This window comes from Micropterus dolomieu, linkage group LG22 (genome assembly GCF_021292245.1).
Source record: "Micropterus dolomieu isolate WLL.071019.BEF.003 ecotype Adirondacks linkage group LG22, ASM2129224v1, whole genome shotgun sequence".
NCBI lineage: Eukaryota > Metazoa > Chordata > Actinopteri > Centrarchiformes > Centrarchidae > Micropterus > Micropterus dolomieu.
Genome location: NC_060171.1, coordinates 22,847,250 through 22,856,643, shown reverse-complemented (window position 1 = coordinate 22,856,643; position 9,394 = coordinate 22,847,250).

The following is a 9,394-nucleotide window of genomic DNA, read 5'->3' as shown; positions in this document are numbered from 1 at the left end:
GCGTGAAGCTCGACGCAGGTCCTAGAAGATGTGCTCCTTGGCTTGCACCTCGTCCTCCCAGTCCTGCCTCTTCTTCCTTGGACCCTGGCTGCCCTCCCTCCTCTGCTTCACCTCGACCCCGGGCCTGTCCCGGTCTGTGCTTGGCTCTGGAGTGCAGTCTTCATCAGAGACAATAATGCTGTCACCGTGGAAGCTCTAACATGCAAAACAACGTACATGTTATGAGTCCAACACAAAATTCACGTCCGTGTAGTGTAACTATGGAAACGGGAAAATGTGTATCAGCCTGTTTTTAGCTTTGCCCAAGTTACCGCAGCATTACTTGGCTGTTGTGTGCCGCTAGTTAGATTGGTAGCGGGGTAGTGTTGGTTGGCTCATCTGTAGGTCGTTATTGGCTTGCGTGCTTGTCGGGGGTTGGGGGCATCAGGTGCGGGCCTGGACTGGGCTGGTGTGCGGCTCTGTCCTGTGTGCATGCTGTGCATCCTGATAATTGCATTTCTGTTCTCTGAGGGGTCTGGCGACTGGTTGTTGGAGGGGTGGGGGACCGGGAAGAAGGGGTTGACGGGGTTGGTTGGGGCTGGTCCTTTTTGAGCTGGTTGGGGGGTGTCTCCTCTGGATTTTAGTGCCCGGACTGGATGCTTGGTGGTTGTGCGGGGATCCTGTGTGTGGAGGGATTGCGCTTTAGGTTGTGTCGATGGTTGCTTCGCAGTTGCGGCCCTCTGGATTGTGGTCGTGTTGAGTCCTAGGGGCTGGGTGCATCTGCGGACTCCCTAGGGCTGAGGGGCTGTTGCTGCTGTCGCGGGGTGATTGCTGTCTCTTTTCTTTGGGGACGGTGGGGGTGTGTGTGTGGGATGCTTCGCTGCTAGGGAGGGAAGGGTGCGAGGGTGGGGGTCTTCTGGCCTTACCTGGCCTGAATGTCCTTGCTGCTCCGGACCTGCTGCCTTGTAGGGGGGGGGGGTGTTGTGCCAGCTCCGATGGCCTGGTGGTGCTCGGAGTGCTCCTGATTGTGGGGGAACGGTGAGGTGGGGGGGTGGCAGTGGGGCTGCCGGAGGGGCCCCGGCGAGGACGTGGCATTGTTGGACTTTGGGTTGGTGCTGCACTGACCTGCCTCGGGGGTGTGTGGGGGTCTGGGGCTCGGGGCTTTGGAGCCTCTGGGTCTGGGGCGGGTCTGCGCGCTGGGGGGGCTGGGCCCCCCTGGACCCGTCCTGGGGATGGGCGGGGTTGTCGCTGACTATGGGGTGCTGCCGGTACTGGAGGGGCTCTTGCTATAAGCCCTGGGCTGGAGGGACCTGGCGTCCTTCTGCTTAGGGGGGTGGGGGACGGGACTGAATGAATGATGGGGCCAGTCAGGAATCTGGTCCCAGTGAGGAGGACCATTCTAGCCTCCCTATGACCTCCTTCACATTTCCCCCATTGGTCATGTCTCACAACATACACCCTTAGGACCCTGGGGGGCGTGGGGGCCCGCTCTTGACCTAGGGATCTGGGGACTCGGGCTTGTGGCCTTTGCTCATTTCTGGGCGGGTGGAGTGTCCCTGGGCCTGGGGGCCCGTTGTCTCCTCTCCTCACCTGGGCCCTCTTCGGCAGGGGTGGGGCTCCCGCTGCTTCCCCCTGCCAGCTCTCTCACAGTGGGGGCATTCGGGAGTCTCTGGGGCGCATGGCCGGCGTTGTCGGGGTAGGTTTTGGTACTCCTCCTTGGGGGTGCTTGACTGGGGGGGCTCGGCCCCCGTCAAGGGATGAGATCGGCCTCTGGGGCTGCTGGCACTGCCTGCACTCTGGGGAGGGATGCCTCTGGCTGGGCTGGGGGACCGTTGGCCTGGTTCTCCCGCGTTATCGCTCCCTGGCGGCAGGGAGCTTCCCGGCACGGCTTTCTGCTGTTCTTCCTTGGGGCGGGGTACAGCTTCCCCCAGGACATGCGGTCTGGGGTCCTTTGCGCTTTGGGGGGTCGCAGGGTGCCCTGGCTTCTGGGGGTGGGGGTCTCTGCGCGGGTTGATCCGATTGCGGTTTGGAGGGCTGCGGTGGGATTGTGGGGCGATTGTCGATGCATCTTGATGCGTTGTGCTTTTTCCCTGGGCAGGGTCTCTGAATGGCTGCTGGGCGTTTAGTTTGTGCATTGGAGTCCGGGGGAGGCATTTCCTCGTTGGTTGGGGGGACCAGTTTGCGTCCCTGTTTTGCTTCATTGGCCTCGGATCCATGCTTCCCCATTTCTCTGTCTGCCAGTTGTTGGACCCCTCTGGATACTGAGGTATATAGCAGGGCTGTGCTCCGGTTTGTTCTGGGTTTGTGCCTGGAGTTCTCGGCCCTTGACGGGTGGGTGGGTTGGTGGTGGCATGCAGCTGAGCTAGTTGATTTTGCCTCATTGCTGGTTTGGCTGGTGTTGCACGGCGGCCGGGAGACATGCTGGGCATGGGGGATGTCGGCTGGCGCCGGCGGTCTTAGTTTTTTCCGGCAGTTGGGGGGACGGCAGACTTTTATTGGCGGGTGCACGGTGACCTGTGCGGCGCGTTTGCTGCCGGGCTGGGACTTGCTGCTGGTGTTTCTCTCTGCTGGCTTTCGCTGTCGTGTTGTTCCGCTTGCTCTCTCTCGTTTGCCCAACCTCGCACGCGGGATTTGCAGGGGGCTGCTGGGCATTGGGTGTCGCCATGCTCGCGCAGTGTGCGCGTTGGGCTCGTCACTTGTGCATTGGTGTTGATGATTGCGTGGCATTTGGGCATTTTGGTTGTTCGCTGCGCGGCGGTGGGGTGCTGGGTGGGGGGGAGCGCTGGTCTTCCGCAGGTTACGCTTTTTGCGTTCCGTCGGCATTACGTTGTCAACTGGCATTTGGGTCGGGGTCTTCCGTGTTTGCATCGCGGTGCATCTGGGAGTCTTTGTTTTTTTTGATTGATTTATTCTTTTTCTTTCTCCCACCCCTATTGGCTACTGGGGTTCTTGCCTGCCTGTTTGTGTGGCACAGTCGTGGCGTCCCACTCTCACTAACAACTACATTCTTTAACAGGCTTATGCGCACACACATGTACACAAACACATACAGACACATTCACCCACACGCACACAGACACAATCAGTCTCACACATAGACACAAACAAATTTAGGTTGTCCCTGGTAGAATTATTCCTGATGCTTTTCTTTCAGTTACTTATTTAAATTAATTGTTATTATTCCAGCTCTTGTGGCTGTGCTGTGTTGCTTATTTAGTGTGCTGGACTGTTTCTTGTTTTCATTTTTCTCTTAGTTGTCTTACTATGTCAGCTGTTCATTGCTGCTGTTCGGCTGGTTGTCTCTTACTATTATTATTATTTTTATTGTTTGTTTGTTGTTGTTTTTCTCCTCCCCAAGCCCCCCTCTCTGTTCTATTGCAGGTTTCGTTGCTTTCTGCAATTGGTGTTTCCCACTGCTTTTCCCTGTTGTCCCCACCTTCCATCCCCCTTCTCTTACAGGTCTTGTCCTTTCTCTGTGCTGTCTGTTTTTGCCCCCCCATCCCCGTGTCTGCCCCCCAGTCTGGCCCGGTGACAAATCAATACATAATTAAATAAATAATAAAACAGACAAAGGAGTATATTAATACTCTCTTGTTAAAGTAAAATCTGTCTGGCACAATATGGTATCCAGGTCATCATACTCTATATCAGGCTGCTGGGCAGGACAGGTTTAAAAAAAAAAAAAAAAGAAGTATAAGAACAATTTTCTATTGTGCTGTAGACTTAGCTAAACCTAGTATTATAAATAAAAACATGTGCGATCAGACTTGTATTTCTTTTCCTATCTGGCTGCTTAGCGCACATACTTGTTTGTATTTTCAAATAGTATATTTTCTTGTTTAACCTTACAATAGACGTCACATAATGTTGAAATGTAATAAAGAGCAAGACATAGCAGCTAACTTTACCCTAAACTGCTAGCATCCTGGACATAGTGTATGTGCTTGTTGTGAACGCAGTTTTTATAAATGTAGCCTGTAATCTCACAATGGAAATTATGTGCTCCTTAACCTTTTGAGGGAATGCACAATTACTACCATAGGTGGTAAACCAGAAATGCTAATGATTGCAGCTTACGTTAACTACACTGTTTAATCCATTCCTTAGACTTTTGCTCGTGTTTATTTTTGAAGGATAAAAACAAGACACTACCCTTTAAACTCTTAAAATACTGAGTATCTGTGTTACTACTGCCTCATGCACGCCACTTCGACATGTGGAGAAATTCAAAGCCTGTTTTGCCTAGTAACAGTTGCAAAGCTATGATTGGATAATCGCTGTTCAGGGTAGGGGTTTAGCGATCGGCCAATTTCCCAGATCCCAAGGTGACATCTTCTTGCTTACAGTCCATATCCCAAATATATATATATATTGCATTTTCTGATAAATTCAAAACACACATACATGATTACTCCATTATCAACACTGTTGTAAATTAAATTTCCATTCATCAACTACACTTATTAGCATATGCGTCTTTTTTTTTTAGTTTAACGTTAGCTAAATCAGTGCCTTTTATTAAAACACATTCAACTTTTCATAAAGCCGATGCTCTCGTCAGTGTCACTTTTTGTGAACAGATCAATCACAGCCTGGATAGACCGTGCTGCAACAAACTTTATAAATGTTGAATTCATTGTTCTGCATAAACAGTTATGATTATCGAGTTAGTAGCCTGCCCAAAATCAAGGTTGGAGACTATCATGTAGCCTAGAGCATTTTTCTTGTACAAAGTTAATGAATAAAAAACAACACCAAACTGAAACAGCTGTAATTTGAAATAATATTATAGTAGTGGTACGTTATATACTATTATATGAAATTATATTGAATATAGTAACATAATGAATATATATATACAGTATATATCATATATATCAAACTTAAAAGTTTACTATTACATTAACAATATACTTTTAATTTAATGTTATAATATTAGGCTATACTAATACAGTCATTTAGTACTAATACAGTCATTTAGACTAGTTCCTCCTCCAGGTTGTGCCTGTAATACACTGCCGTACTACACTACTTACGTCATTCATCACATCATTCATCACTGGCCTATTTGAATTTTGTTGTATTGATCAAGTGGTCGATTAAAGTTATCACACGTATCATTGCAGGCAAGCTCACATTATCTAGTTTAAACCAACTAAAACACAAAATCACACTGTTTCACATGATTTGCTGTAATGTTGCGTACATAAACGTCATAGCTTATGTAAGACGGTGGCTTTTCGCAGGAAATCTAACCAGTCCTTCACATAGAAAACAGTCGGCCATTTCGGGCTGTTTTAGGCAACTGAGAAAGTTGGTGAATGCCTCAATTTTTAGGTGGCGTTACAACCTGATGACATATAGGCAATAAATATGTTATAAATATATTTAAATTCCTTTTAAAAACTCAAAAATGTCCCTTTTAAAGGTGTGTGGCTGATTTAATCGGTTAGCTCAAAGTCTTAAGATATGTTGAAAAAGTCTTGAAAAGGTCATAAAAAGGTATTGAATTTTACTTCAAGATTCCTGTATAGTCTAGTCTCTCATTCTTTAAGTTTTAATTTAAAACAAAAGCGCAGCCTTGTCTGCAGTGTTTTTTTTTCTATCTTTGTCTGCACACAATTCTGCAATAAGAAAATTATCATTACTACATTAAATTGTCTCCACAATGCTTGTTTCATCAAGAAAAGCACGCCTTATTCTTAACTTGCCATTGAAGATGGTGAACAAGTGTGTTATGTGGTTATGAAGTAAATACATTCAGGATTTTGTGATTTAAGTGGTTTAAAAGTTAACAATAGTGGCTCATGGGCTTCTGGGTAACATAGCACACTGATTGGCAGTGCAGAATGCTTAGTTAAAGGCACCCTGCAATGTTTACGAGTGAGACCCCATTTTGTTTAATGAGCATGATGACTTGCATACATGCACAAGCATAAGGGCAAAGCATTACAGTGTTTGCGGTCACCAGTTTCACACCATTCTACTTTTCTAGCGAATGCATGACGATAAGGCAGGAAACAAGAAAATGCCACAATGCACTTTTAAATTCCTAAATTTTAGCCATTGGGTCAAATAAAAGTTACAAAGTTCATAAAGAGCCTTAACATACTATGTTTATGCCATTTATTTTTGTGGTGAGTCGGCCAGGTGAGATAGAGAAGGACTTGAGCGCTTGTGTGTTATGGGGACAAACTGAAAAAGCCAGAAGAACTTTTCCAGTCAGGAAAAGTTCTTCTGGCTTTTTCTCAGGGTCTTGTTCACAGTCATGTGAGGACAAATGGAGCATTAGACAGACAGGCGGACTGGTGCAGCTTCAGCAGTAGTGCGGGTATTGTTGTGGTGAAGAGAGAGATGAGCCAGAAGGCAAAGCTAGAGATTTAACAGTCGATCTACCCTCGGCCCTTGTGTTTTTTCTGAACAGTGCCATTTTTTGGCTGAACAGGGTTGAGACAGAATTTCAGTCAGGTACTAAATAGTTTAAGAACCATAAAGTCTATGTCATTCAACCATCTCATAATAAGTTTATAACAGCCTTTAACATCTAAAGTTTTCTTGGCTTTTGATCACTGCCAATCATTTCTCAAAGAAATCTATGAGAATTTTAAATTGCTAAATATACATATTCATTATAAAATCTCACAGTCACAGCTCGTCTAATGCACTTTTCTAAAACAGTACAATATCCCTCCTATGATCGTTTTGGATCACTTGAACCGGTGTTTCTGGTATTTTGTCCATCCCATTTATATCAGTGAGGACATGCTAAATAAAAGCGACTCAGCTGTTTATATTGCAATACAGTTCACCAGACCACAAAGTACATCTGCCAAAATGAACAAGTAATAATCCATCCGTCGTCAACCGCTTATCCTGTGGACAGGGTCGCGGGGGGGCTGGAGCCTATCCCAGCTGACATTGGGCGAAAGGCAGGGTAAACCCTGGACAGGTCGCCAGTCCATCGCAGGGCCACACATAGACAAACAACCACTCACACTCACATTCACACCTAAGGACAATTTTAGAGACACAAATTAACTTAGCCTGCATGTGTCTTTGGATGGTGGGAGGAAGCCGGAGCACCCGGAGAGAACCCACGCGGACACGAGGAGACAAGTAATAATATTAAATTTAAATAAAAACTGAATATTCCTTGCCAACTTTAATTATCACAGTGGAAAAATATTACTTTACAAATACATATTACAGCCACTTCAGTTGAGGCAACATGTGTCTGCAATTGAAGGGCTGAGGTGTTTATTAGGTTCACTGCTGATAAAATGAAACATTCAGCCATGTTAAAGGGATACTTTGTGATTGTCCTACACAGCCCCTAGGTTTGTAAATTGAGCACAAACAAAGCTGCACAGAGCGAGCAGCAAGTGGCGGTGGCGTGCTCAAAGCAATGGGAGAGAGAATGTAAACAAACACCGGTACATGAAACAAGGGGAAGACCTGTGTTAACATCTGTGATGGGTTTCAATGCTGGATAAATCTACGAGATTAGAAAGGAATGAAAACCGATGCTGAGGTTGCTCTGTTTCTGCTGGACAGGTGAGTAAAGTTAGCTTTGCTGTTGAACATAAATGACAGGTTCAGTATTACTATCTTATCTGTCTGCTGTCATGTTTGTGATGATCCCAGCTGGCTGGCTTTGTTAGCTTTGCCGCAGCGGTCAGTGTGTGTGTGGTAGAGGAGGAATAGATGCAGCGTGTGTGTGAACGGGTGCCAGTTGCCGGTGAATAAAGACTGCAGCTTCTCAAGACTAAAGCGGAGCTCCCGTGTGTTGCTTGCCAACTGTTGAATAAAGAGTGAAAGAGGTTAGCCCCAAAGTTAGCATTGACTTCAGCCCTGGAGATAAACAGTCCCTCCTGTGCTTCCCAACTATTTCAAATAACTTGCTAGTTTTTTACTCTGTTGTGTTTTAGATGCTGCGTTTGTGTGTGCGTTTTATTAGTCAGGAAACTCTGATCAAACAGCAGATCAGTCTCTCTCTGTTGATAAACTGTAGGAAAAAGTTTGATATTTCAACTCTGGCAGTGGACGTGTGCGTTAGTAGACGAGAAAGACCACGACCGTTTTACGGGATCGCGCCAGCTACACAGAGGCCGTTGCCATGTTTACCTCGCGGAGGGCTTGTTTGCCTGCCTGTTGATGAGGAGCGCAAAGCGACCCTGTGGATCAAAGCCTTGTGAAAAGGCCTCATATATACCCTGTCACAACCATTCACAAGAATGAATATTGTTCATTTGATGATGTGTGTTCACTAATTGTAACTATTTAAGTTACTCTCAATAATCCTACCGATAAATAAACTTGACTCCATGTCTTAGATTTATGCTTAGGCAAGTACTTTGCTTCAACACATATTTAAATATTGACAGGCTTCTTGTCACACCTACAGTACTGCTAAAACATGCCCTCTTATTGAGGCTAACGTGCTCTTGGACAGCAGACGCTGTGGATTCTGCTATATTTCAGCAGAATAGGACTGGTTACCATGGCAATGTGCATTCATGAGTTTGTTTATCAACAAACTCTGTGCAGAATCGCATAGTATCCCTTTAACTTATAGACGGGTTTCTGTGCAACATCTTCACCGAGATGCGCGCAACCAGGGGGCAGAAAGCAGCACTGTCTTCGCGGCACATCAGTTTATATGGCATATCTAGCTGCAGTGTTGGGCAAATTACTCAAGAAATTGTAATGATTTACTTTTTACTTATTACTCATTTAAAAAAAAAGTTTACTTGTTATTGGGTATTAAAAGTAAATAGTCACGTTACTCGTTCTGTTACAATTACTTTCAACAGCCGCACCCCATCCTTAAAAGTGATGGGAAACCTGTTCAGCAGTGCAAGGTCCTCCAGTCACGCCCTCGCTCATGCCAAGCCAACTTCATATTTCAGCATCATTTAGGCCTTTTCACACGGGAAGCGATTTACGCACCTCATAATTCATTTTCAATGAGAGGCGAGCGTGTAGGAAGGGAGGTGCAGGCATTGCGACAGGTGTAGTGAAAAAGATGATGGATGAGAGACGATCCTTTTTCACGTCAGCAGGTGCACGGCATGCCAGCTTGTTAATTAAGTAGCCTGTCAATATGATTGTCCATCCCAGTGATTCATTGCTGACATCGTCCAATACCAGAGTGTGAGTGTGTTCTCTAAATTAAATGCAGTTTGGTACAAACAGTAACTGCGTTAGTTTAAAGGCCCGACCAGAATCTCGGTGACAACTCAGGGCTAGTTGGTGAACTTATTTAACTGGCTAACTATCGGCTAACATGCTAATCAGTTTGGCTAGTGCTAAGTAGGGATGGAGATCAAGACCCGGTTCTAAAAATTTCTCAAAACCCGAAAATGAATAAGGTCCGAGCTTATCAATACTGCTATCGAGACTAGTGGGTCCTATA